Source organism: Seriola lalandi, unplaced genomic scaffold (assembly GCF_002814215.2).
Source record: "Seriola lalandi dorsalis isolate HSWRI2012SDOR001 ecotype SW California unplaced genomic scaffold, Sedor1 jcf7180002054883, whole genome shotgun sequence".
In the NCBI taxonomy this organism is placed as follows: Eukaryota; Metazoa; Chordata; class Actinopteri; order Carangiformes; family Carangidae; genus Seriola; species Seriola lalandi.
This window is the reverse complement of record NW_019525658.1, coordinates 201,057-212,042: the sequence shown is the minus strand read 5'-3', so window position 1 is coordinate 212,042 and position 10,986 is coordinate 201,057. Positions and strand designations below refer to the sequence as shown.

General features: G+C 43.6%; 1 pseudogene; it reads right to left on the bottom strand.

Annotated features, from left to right (window-relative positions):
* Window positions 1-3,560: 3,560 nt before the first annotated feature.
* Window positions 3,561-9,590, bottom strand: LOC147817138 (uncharacterized; annotated as a pseudogene).
* Window positions 9,591-10,986: the final 1,396 nt, after the last annotated feature.

Genomic DNA, 10,986 nt, shown 5'->3' with positions numbered 1-10,986 from the left:
CTGCCCTTTACGGGTGGCCATACGCTCTGACCTCAGAGAGCAAGCATTCAGAACAAAGGCAGCAGCCTGTGGTTTTCCTCATGGAGAGGCCTTACAGCATCCTCACAGCAAATACTTCAGTTGTCAGTGGACACACACCGAGCTCCAGCACTCTGGGTGAAAGTGAGCAGTAATTCTTCCTCCAGAGACCAGAGACGAGAAAGGAGACGCCCAGTCTTCTGGCGTAGCGGTGATTTCACCCATCACAGTGGCCGCGCCAAGCATATCAACCAGAGGAATCCAGTTACTGTATCCTGCTGTCCTCAGAGACAAGGATCATGTGGCAGATCCCAGCACGCCGAATGATAGAGTCAAATATGAAAGTAGATCTACTGGCAGATGTTGGCAGAGGATGCTTTATTTCACTTGTAAAACAGAGAGAAGAGCAGAGTGTGCATGAAGGCCTGTATAATTCCAAGACATTCTTTCTGGCGAACCGTCTGAGCTCTGAAGGAAACAGCAGCAAATACTGATGTGTCTGTTGTTTGGAGCACACAGACACTAAAGAAATAATCTGTCAGACTGTTTCATATCAATATTAAACATGAGAGAAAAGCACACAGCTCTTCAACCTGTCGTCCAGGTTCATAGGAAGTCATGTTTTTTTTGTTGAGAGTGTTGATCCAGTTTTTTTTTTGTTTTAACCCATGTCCATATTATTATTATTATTACAGCCAAAGAACTGCTGTGTAATCCACATTTATAGACTATTAGCTTTAGGAAATGTTTATATTGTTGTTTGATCAGTTAACCACTTGTATTATGATTAATTCCAGGTTTGAAGGATGTAATATGAAATCTACACTTGTATTAATCCTGTCTATCATTATTAGTGCCATTAGGTTTATATGTTATTTCATTTAATGTTTTATGGTCATGGTGGAAGACGTTTGTGTGAGTTTATAGGTAAACTGTAGAATTAAACTATTAAAAAGTTCAGTGGAAAATTAATCTTTTCTCCAAGTTGAAACACAGGAGAAGACGGGTGACGCCCCTGAAATGTGCGCCAGCCCCCAGGGGATAAAACAGTTGTGATCAATTCATACATTGCTAGATGCTAAGACAAGAGAAGCTAGCTAAAAGCTGAGTCAATGCTAGAGGATGTAAAAGCTGAAACTAGAAAATCAATGCAGAAACTAGAATCTGAGAACTTTGCTCAAAGCTATGAGTCCCGGCTCAAAGCCCGGCTCTGTAGTTATGGAAACTCTTAGCTCTAAGCTGCTCGCCACAAACCCATGGCTCTTAGCCATTTTTGCACTTTTTCACGTCCTTTATTATTTGCCACAGGCTCCAAGTAACATTATTTTTATCTACACGCACGACCTTTTATTTTTATGAGCCTAGTCAAGAACAACTGAACCAAAACAACAGAAGTGCCCCAGAGTAATTTTGTAACTTTTAATTATCAAGTTTTCCCTTTTGAAGCTTTTTGACAACTTTAGAGTCATCTGGTCAACGCCAGTCTCCTCTAAAGTTATCCAGCCAAAGTGAAGAGCATTAGAGTTTATTTCGCATCAACCCGCAAGAGACGCCAGCAGATAGCACATAGCACTGCCTATGCCCGACCACCTGCAGAGAAGCCGGCCAGAAATCATGAGTGCCCGAGACAGAAAGTCTCCTGGCAAACTCCACCAGAGCTGAATCGCTGAGACACCATCAGAATCCGTCATCATGATAATGGGACACGGCCTCCAGAAGAATCCACCTAAATCCCGCGTCTCCGGGGTTACCACAGCGCAACTCACAGTAGGCCGGTCTTAACACTTTGCTCATGACTGGGTTGATGTCAAAATATAGTAATATTTAATCATCAAACCTCATTCGTAGTATCATTAGCTGTATAGCCACAGTGTATAGCCATAACATATTCTCTCCCAACACTGCTGACTCATCACACTGCTAATTTCATTATTATTTTCTTCTTTATGATTATTACACCTTATATTTACTCTGTAGATAGTAGTTTAGTTAATAAACTCCTTTATTTACACCCAGTTGTTGTCCTGTTGTGTTCTTTTGACATAGAGACTGGAGATCCATTGAATCAAGAAGTCATGGCTTCTGATATGAGATTGATACATTTATTAATGAAGGAATTCATTGTTGCCCTCACAGAGGACTGGTACCCCATTTCAATGAGAGTAAATTCTAAATTATGGTGTTAATGCTACACAAGTATTGTACTAACAGAAGGTACAATTCTGAGGTACATGTACTTGGAGACTGTCATCCTGTTAAAAATTACCCCACAGGTCATTGTGCAGCAGCTTATTATGACCCATGGTTAGGTTTAGTTGCTAGGCGACACCTGGTGGTCAAGGAGCACAGGTAGAAGTCCAGTGATGTATGGTCCAGTGATGTATGGATGATGTATAAATAGCGGGAATATGACACAGGAGCGTGATGTTTGATTCCCATGTGAAAGTAGAAGTTTATGTTTTTTGTTTTTTTTTAATCCATGACCATTCGACAACCTTAACCACGTTGTTGTTATTGTAACCATGACAACAAGGATCGTCTAATGTTAAGGAAGAATTTATCTTAACCCTAACCAATACATGACTGGTTATTATTGTAACCATTGCAACGAAGTTGTGGCACGTCACAGTTTGTTATTGTAACCATGACAACCTGTATGACTGTTGGTTGGAGGACTGGTTGTTGTAGCAAAATACTTTAAAGAGGCTCTACTACTGTACTACATTTATCTGATAACTTGTTACATTGCAGATTCAAATTATTAATAAAAAATATAATCAACAAATAAATTATTATGTATGAGATAAGACTTTTAATTGTTCAATATCATAAAGAGCTGCCTGCTGTGAGACACAACGTGTCTCAGCATGGGAAAATTACAGGCGGACAACACTTCGGTGATACTACCTTTCCGTGTCTCGACAGCCGGCAAGTCTTCAGAAGAAGACTTTTACACAACTTTATTTAGGACACATATGCCAAAAAACTTAAATGGTCCATTTCAAAACTTCTAATAACTTACCAGTGAATAATTAAAACCCCACAATCAAAAAGAAAACAACAACAACAACACACTCCTACCTACAAGTTAAAAAAAACTAAAAGCTGAGCTGCAGTAACCCATCGTCCACAATGGAACACAAAACCTGCCTGATCCCCACACATTCCTGAAAACGTCCAGGTTGCAGGTCACTCTGTAAAAAGAGTGCTCAATTCTGAGCCGAGCTGAGACCAGAGCCTTCAGGCACAGCACCGGCTCTGTCCAGTCCACACCTGACAACTGGTTCTCGCGACTTTTCCAGATTTCCATCTTAGCATTTGCTAACAAACAGTTGATCAGAACCAGTGCCTTTCTCTTTTTAACAGTGTACCTTGGGCAAAAAACAAAAAAAGAAAAGCCTCCACCCACCCGTGCAGCAGCCTAAATAAGTCAGACAGACGAGGACAGGAAATCACCTGGTGTTCCACAGTTTCTGTCTGTCTACAAAAAGGTCAGTCCTCCCCAGTGCTGGGGTCCAGGTGAGCTCTGTATCTGTTTGTAGCTATAGCTCTGTGTGTGATCTTCCACTAGAGGTCAGCCATCCGGTTTTCAACAGGAGGCCTATACAGGAGCCGCCAGCAGCCTTTAGGAGAAGAGTCTGCATCGAACACCTCAGTCTATTTGGACTCCCTGAGTCCTGTTAGAGGGCTATGGTTCAGGACCTTTATACAGCTGTGATGAAGATGTTTCTTCCCACAAGGAATGCATTTTCCCAAAGCTTGAGTCTTCAGGGTGAGAAGCAGGCCACTGTTCTCTCTCCACCCTCCCACAGTAGGACTGATGATGAGGGAGGGGAACACGAACTTGTGGTCATCACTCCACTGTTCAGCCAGCACCCGGTCCTGAACAAAAGCCCTCAGTGGAGCAGACAGAGACTGCCCCACCTCGTCTACAAATCTCTGCAGCACTCGGGACGACCTGATGTTGGTCACCTCCATTAGTGTGTCCAACGACATCTTCGTTAAATGACCCAGCTTGACGACCCCAGCCTCAACAAAACGAGTCCTCAAAGTGGCTGAAGAGGGCACGTCATTGGACATGAAGCTGTTGTTGAACAGCTGCTTCTCAAACAGCCACATGTGTCCACCATGCATCCATCGCTGACCTGTAGAATGGTGTAAGTCCAGACAGGTCACACTGTGTGTCTAACAAGAACACTTGTCTATCTAGGCCAAATCTCCCAGCCTTTCTGAGGATGAGTTGGGCGGGAGCCGACCAGCAGAGATCGCAGCCGTACAGCAGTATCTGAACTGCCTGCAGTCTGAAGGCTGCTGTCCTGGATCTAATGTCTATAAGGCCCTGCCCCCCTCTGCCACAGGGAGATACAGCAACGCCGCCCGTAGCCAATGACGACCCGACCAGAAGAAGTCCATGAGGAGCCGCTGCAGAGCCTCCATGAGGTCTGGTTGGTGGAACCAACACCTGTAGTCTGTGCCACAGGGAAGAGGCAACCAGATTATTGATAATCAGAACTCTTTCCCTGTAGGACAGCTGGGGAAGCAGCCATTTCCACTTAGACAACTTGGCTTCCACCTTCCCCAGCACTCCCTCCCAATTCTGTCTTTCTATGTCCTCATTGCCTAGAAAATCACCTAAAACCTTTGCTCCTCTAGTTCCCCAGCTAAGGCTCCCAGGAAGACCAGGAGGGCATTCTGAAACCAACCGCCCTGCCAGACAAGCTCCACTCTTCCCCCAGTTTATCCTTGCAGAGGAGGCCCTCTCATACAGAGCCAGGCCGGCCTATAACTCCATGACGTCCCCCCGGTCTCGGACAAAAACATTCACATCATCAGCGTAGGCTGATATTACCACAGGGGAGCAGTCAGCCAGCTCCGGCAGAGAGAGACCCCTCAGCCCACCTTCAGCACATAACACACACCACTGTACAGTAACCTCACCCAGGACAAACAGGGTCCTGTGGCAAAGATCAAACGTCTTCTCCTGATCTATGGAAACTACACCTACATCAAGATTTTACAGATTACATATGTCAAAAACATCCCTCATTAATAACAAATTGTCCGGGATGCAGTATGACTGTTCCGTCCCAATCAACAGGTCAATAAAAACTTTTAGTCTGTTAGATAAAAACTTGGAGAGGATTTTGTAATCTGTACACAGAAGAGCAACTGGTCTCCAGTTCTTTAAAAGCATTAGACCTCCCTTCTTAGGCAGTAAGGAGATCACTGCATGCCTGCAGGAAGCTGGAAGCTTCTTACTGTAGTTATTTGTTTCTTTAACCGCTAGTGTTTCTTCTCATCCAATAAGTCCAGACCCACAAGCTTTTGTAGAGTGTTTGCTGACTTTCTGGCATCAGGAAAATAATCAGTTACATTGGCTGATTTACCAAAAGTATCTTCCAAGAAATGATTGATCTCTTCCATAGAATACAGGTCAGTGTTCTGGGAGACACTGTCTGCCACAGAAACACTGTCATAGTCACAGTCACGCTCCATGTCTAAATCAGTGTTATCCAGACTAGCCTTTAGCAGCTCAGCCTCTCTTTGGCTTAGATCCACCTCCTTCCCTGCTCACCTCAATCTCAGCCTCTCTCTGCCCTACAACAGCTATCACTGCTTCCACCAAGGAGCTGGGCTTAGGAACAATACGTACTCCATGCCCCAAAGACAGGGACGCGTCTCAGAGGCACCAAACAAACTACACTAACAGTTCACAAACACTGCACAAATATCACACAATAATCACAATGATCATACAATAAACAGTTGGGAAAAAAACAAAAAAACAACCTCTGACAATTTCAATTATTTACATTTATAAATCATTGGGTGTTTGGATCAGCAATTTCATTTTGATCAATCAAATAACTGATGGACACAGCAATATTTCAGTAGTGAAATGAGGTTTATTGGATTAACAGAAAATGTGCAGTATGCATCAAAACAAAATAGGACAGGTGCATAAATTTGGGCACCCCAACAGAAAAATCACATCAATATTCAGTCGAGCCTCCTTTTGCAAAAATAACAGCCTCTAGACGCTTCCTATATCCTCTGAGTGTCTGGATTCTGGATGAAGGTATTTTGGACCATTCCTCCTTACAAAACATCTCCAGTTCAGTTAGATTTGATGGTTGGCAAGCATGGACAACCCGCTTCAGATCATCCCACAGATTTTCAATGATATTCAGGTCTGGGGACTGGGATGGCCATTCCAGAACATTGTACTTGTTCCTCTGCATGAATGCCTGAGTAGATTTTGAGCAGTGTTTTGGGTTGTTGTTTTGTTGAAATATCTTGAACATTATTCTCATGAATCTGCTGATATTGAGTGGAATCCATGCGACCCTCAACTTTAACAAGATTCCCAGTACCAGCACTGGCCACACAGCCCCATAGCATGATGGAACTTCCACCAAATTTTACTGTGGGTAGCAAGTGTTTTTCTTGGAATGTTGTGTTCTTTCGCCGCCATGCATAACGCCCCTTGTTATGACCAAATCACTCAATCTTTGTTTCATCAGTCCACAGCACCTTATTCCAAAATGAAGCTGGCTTGTCCAAATGTGCTTTTGCATACCTCAAGTGACTCTGTTTGTGGTGTGTGTGCAGAAAAGGCTTCTTCCGCATCACTCTCCCATACAGCTTCTCCTTGTGCAAAGTGCGCTGAATTGTTGACTGATGCATAGTGACACCATCTGCAGCAAGATGATGTTGTAGGTCTTTGAGGTCTTGAGGTGGTCTGTGGGTTGTCTTTGACTGTTCTCACCATCATTCGTCTTCGCCTCTCCGATATTTTTCTTGGCCTGCCACTTCTGGCCTTAACAAGATCTGTGCCTGTGGTCTTCCATTTCCTCACTATGTTCCTCACAGTGGAAACTGACAGCTGAAATCTCTGAGATAGCTTTTTGTAGCCTTCCCCCTAAACCATAATGTTGAGCAATCTTTGTTATAAGATCATTTGAGAGTTGTTTTGAGGCCCCCATGTTGCCACTCTTCAGAGGAGAGTCAAAGAGAAGAACAACTTGCAATTGGCTACCTTAAATACCTTTTCTCATGATTGGATGCACCTGTCTATGAAGTTCAAGGCTTAATGATCTCACCAAACCAATTTTGTGTTCCAATTAATCAGTGCTAAGTAGTTACAGGTATTCAAATCAAAAAAATGACAAGGGTGCCCAAATATTTGCACAGCCTATTTTTCACGTCTGATTTAATTTCATACAACTTAATATTGCTACACTAAAAATCTTTGTCCGGAAAATACCCCAGTGCTCAGCTTTTATTAGAAAATGTATGGCATGCCACTGTGATTATTTTCTGCGAAGACGGAGTAAATTATTATGCAGCCTCAGAGGGGTGCCTAAACTTTTTCATACCACTGTATATAGAAAACGTCTTCACTTCTCACCACCAAGCACCGGACACAGTGTTGAAGAAGAAGAAGAAGAAGAAGATAAAGAAGACAATGACTAAGAAAAGGAAGAAGATGAAGAGGACAAAGATGAAAAAGAAGAAGATGAAGTAGATTTTGATTTTTAAAAATAACTTCATTTCCATCCTTTACTTAGAAACAACAGTATTGGACATGCAGGACATTTTAATCTGCACATTTTTTTTCTCCCTGATCAGACACATGACATAATAAATGTTCATGACCCCACAGTTGCATGAAAGTGTGTACATTGGTGTGGCTTTGTGGAAGCAGAACTCCAGCCTCAGCACTGGCTTTAATGTTACACCAGACTCAGTCTGTAGTCTGTCTTTGCAAGTGAGATGGACTGCCAATTTAGCTTCTCCGTTCAAAAAGTTGACCAATTGACACTTTGATTTAGCTCTTTTGCTGAACTGGATTCCACAGATAAAAACAGGAGCAGACAACACAACACTTAGTTTAAACACTGACAATAGTTTAAAAGTACCAGATAAAAATCGCTGAGTCTCCTGTACTCAGTAAAAACATGAAAAACATTTTCAGACAGACCACAGAAAGGACACTCGTTTAAAACACTATTGTTAAAAGCAGACACAAAAACATTGGTGGCAAAAATTCTCCATTGGAGATCACCAGTCCTTTTTTTTATTAGTGATTTTTAAAGGGAGGTCCACTGGGGGCGCTGTCCCTTCAGTCTGTATGTCCTCACAGTGGCTGCTCTCGTACACAGACTTTTCCTGTTGATTGTTTTCATACAGAGCATGTACACTGTCTTTCTGCCCACTTTGTGCAGGCTCAGTTTCTCACCATCCTCAGTTGTAAGGAGGGAACCACCAAGCTGTGAGAACCCAGGGCTCAGGTGGTGGTCAGGGAAAGTGTCCGTAGGGTCAGGCTCAGCTCCGGTCTGGCTGTGCTGTAAGAAGAGGCTCCTCTCTTTTGCATAGAGTTTCTCCCTCCAGAGCTCCAGGCTCCTCTGCACTAACTGAATAGAATGTATACCGAGCATAGAGCTCACAGCCTGGGCATCAGTGAGTGTTGGCCCCACTAGGTCCACCAGCTGTTTCAAACTCTTTTTACTGCACAGCGCCCTCATCAGTCCAAGCACAGCACTGCTGCTTATGTTCAGTCTGGCACCACAGATTAAGGGTTCTTTCAACAGCCAGTGCAGAGAGTTGCACTCTGCATTTCTTTTCAAATCAAAAACTGCACATGACTTAAATACACCCTGATAAAATGGAGGTATCCCTACTAACTTTAAAAATTTTCAATCAGTTAAAAACAGAGCAGCATCCAGTCCCGGGTTATTAACACGTCTGAGTATGCAGTCAGCCACATCCCTCCACACTAGATTAGCAGACCCTGTTAAATATTTCTGGACAAACTGTTACCTAAAGTTGGCTGTTCTACTGGCCAGGTGGATGAGGCCCTGTCCCCCCTCACTTCGGGATAAAAAACAGAACAGATTGTGGCACCCAGTGTAGCCGATCCCAGAAAAAATTAACCATCTTGGCCTGGATCTGGGCCAACACATCTGAAGGTGGATCCAAACAGGCAAGCAGGTGCCACAACAGAAAGGCAACAAGATTGTTTAAAACCAACACTCTCCCTCTGTAGGACATCTGAGAGTGGATCCATTGCCATTTTTCAAAATTTCCACTCACTTTTTTCAACGATGTCCTCCCACTTTTCATCACCCAAAAGAATATGAAAATACTTAAATCCGGCCTTTTTCCAGGTCAGGCCCTGAGGGAGAACTCGGAGGCCCTCATGCCAGTCACTGACAGTGAGCGCTTCACTTTTTTCCCAGTTCACCCTTGCAGCTGACAACACAGAAAACCTTGCATTACTAACTATGTGTTCACATTCTGCAGATCTTTTACACAAACAACATCATTCAGCATAGGCAGATTAAACCACTTTGCTATCAAAACTGGATAAAAACAAACCATGAACGGACTTTGTGAGGGAGGGGTTCCAGGGAGAGTGCATAGACCATTCCCACAGATCCCTGTCGAACGCCCCTATGCACTGTCAGAGGGGCACACAAGGCACCATTAACCTTCAGCACACTCTCAAGGTCGATGTACAACACTCGGATCTTGGCAATGAGACTAGTTCTGAACCCAAACCACACCATAGTCTTCCATAGGAAGGCATGTTGAACACGGTCAAATGCCTTTTCTTGATCTAATGACATCAGTCCAATATTAATGCCAAAAGAATTGGAGATGTCTAAAATATCTTGAATTAGGTAGATATTATCTACACCAGTTTTTTATGTCCTGCAGGTTGTCTTTTTTTGGCAGGAGGGTAATAACTGCCGTGCAGCAGGACATTGGTAATGAAGCTGAAACCAGGCTTTCATTGAATATGTCCAACACATTGTTGCCTAAGATGTCCCAAAAAGCCTTGTAGAATTCTACAGTGAGGCTGTTGATGCCCTGTGCCTTCTAGCCCTGCATGCTCTGCAGGGCAACATGCAGCTCATATAGCATCAGGGGCCAGTCTAGCTGGGAGTTGGTCTCCTCAGAGACCTGAGGCAGTCCACTGCAAAACTCCTCCAATAGCTTCTCATTTTCTTTATACAGTGAGGAGTAAAACTCCAAAACTCTCCTCCTGATCTGGCTGGGTTCAGTCATCTCCTGCCCTGTGTCTGACAGCAGAGAGTGGATGAACTTCCTCTGCCCATGTTTCCTCTGGAAGCCAAAGAAGAAGCTAGAGGGAGCATCCGTTTTGCAACATTTTGGTTTCAGGACTAGTCCAGCGCACCTTGTACTTCAGTGTCAAGCAGGTAGGCTAACACCATCTTTTTAATTTTGAGAGTTTCAATATATCCTCAATTTCCTGTTGACTTGCTCATACTCTCTAATTCCACAATATCAATCTTAAAATCTCTGATAGATTTGGTGATGTCACATGTGACATTGAGAGCTCTCTCAAGAGCCTATCTAAAATTTTGGTCAGCAGTTAAAACCAAATTAAAATGCCAGTAGGCACTTTTGGGTACTTCTGGTACTTTTGGGTATTTCTAATAAAAATACTACACAAAACTAACGAAAGATCAATACAACCAACAGGTAAAATTTTACATCTTAAAAAACACTAAAATGGTGCTTAAAACAAAAAGCGGTCGAGGGGGGTCGCAGAGATACTGTTCTCTCTAACGTGTGCACTGTCTGGACTTCTCAACACGTCAAACAGGCCATGGGAGTAGAACAGCTGCTTCAGAGCCTGCTGGGAGATTGGATGAGGCTCTGCATGATTCCCATTCTCTGTCCTCCGCGGCTCCAGGCCCTGCGGCGGAGTGCGAGTCGAGCCGGGTTGGTTCGGTTAGGACAAGCCTTAATGCGATGACCTTCTTCAGCACAGCCAAAACATTTCAAGCCAGAAGAAGTGGCAGAAAGCACGTAGTCAAAATCATCTACTCACCAGCCTATGCACCTGTGATCACTATTCTGCACAAACATAACTACCACCGCACTGTTCATGCGGGCAGCAGATTTGACAGACGCATGCCCGATCAGCTCTCCTAC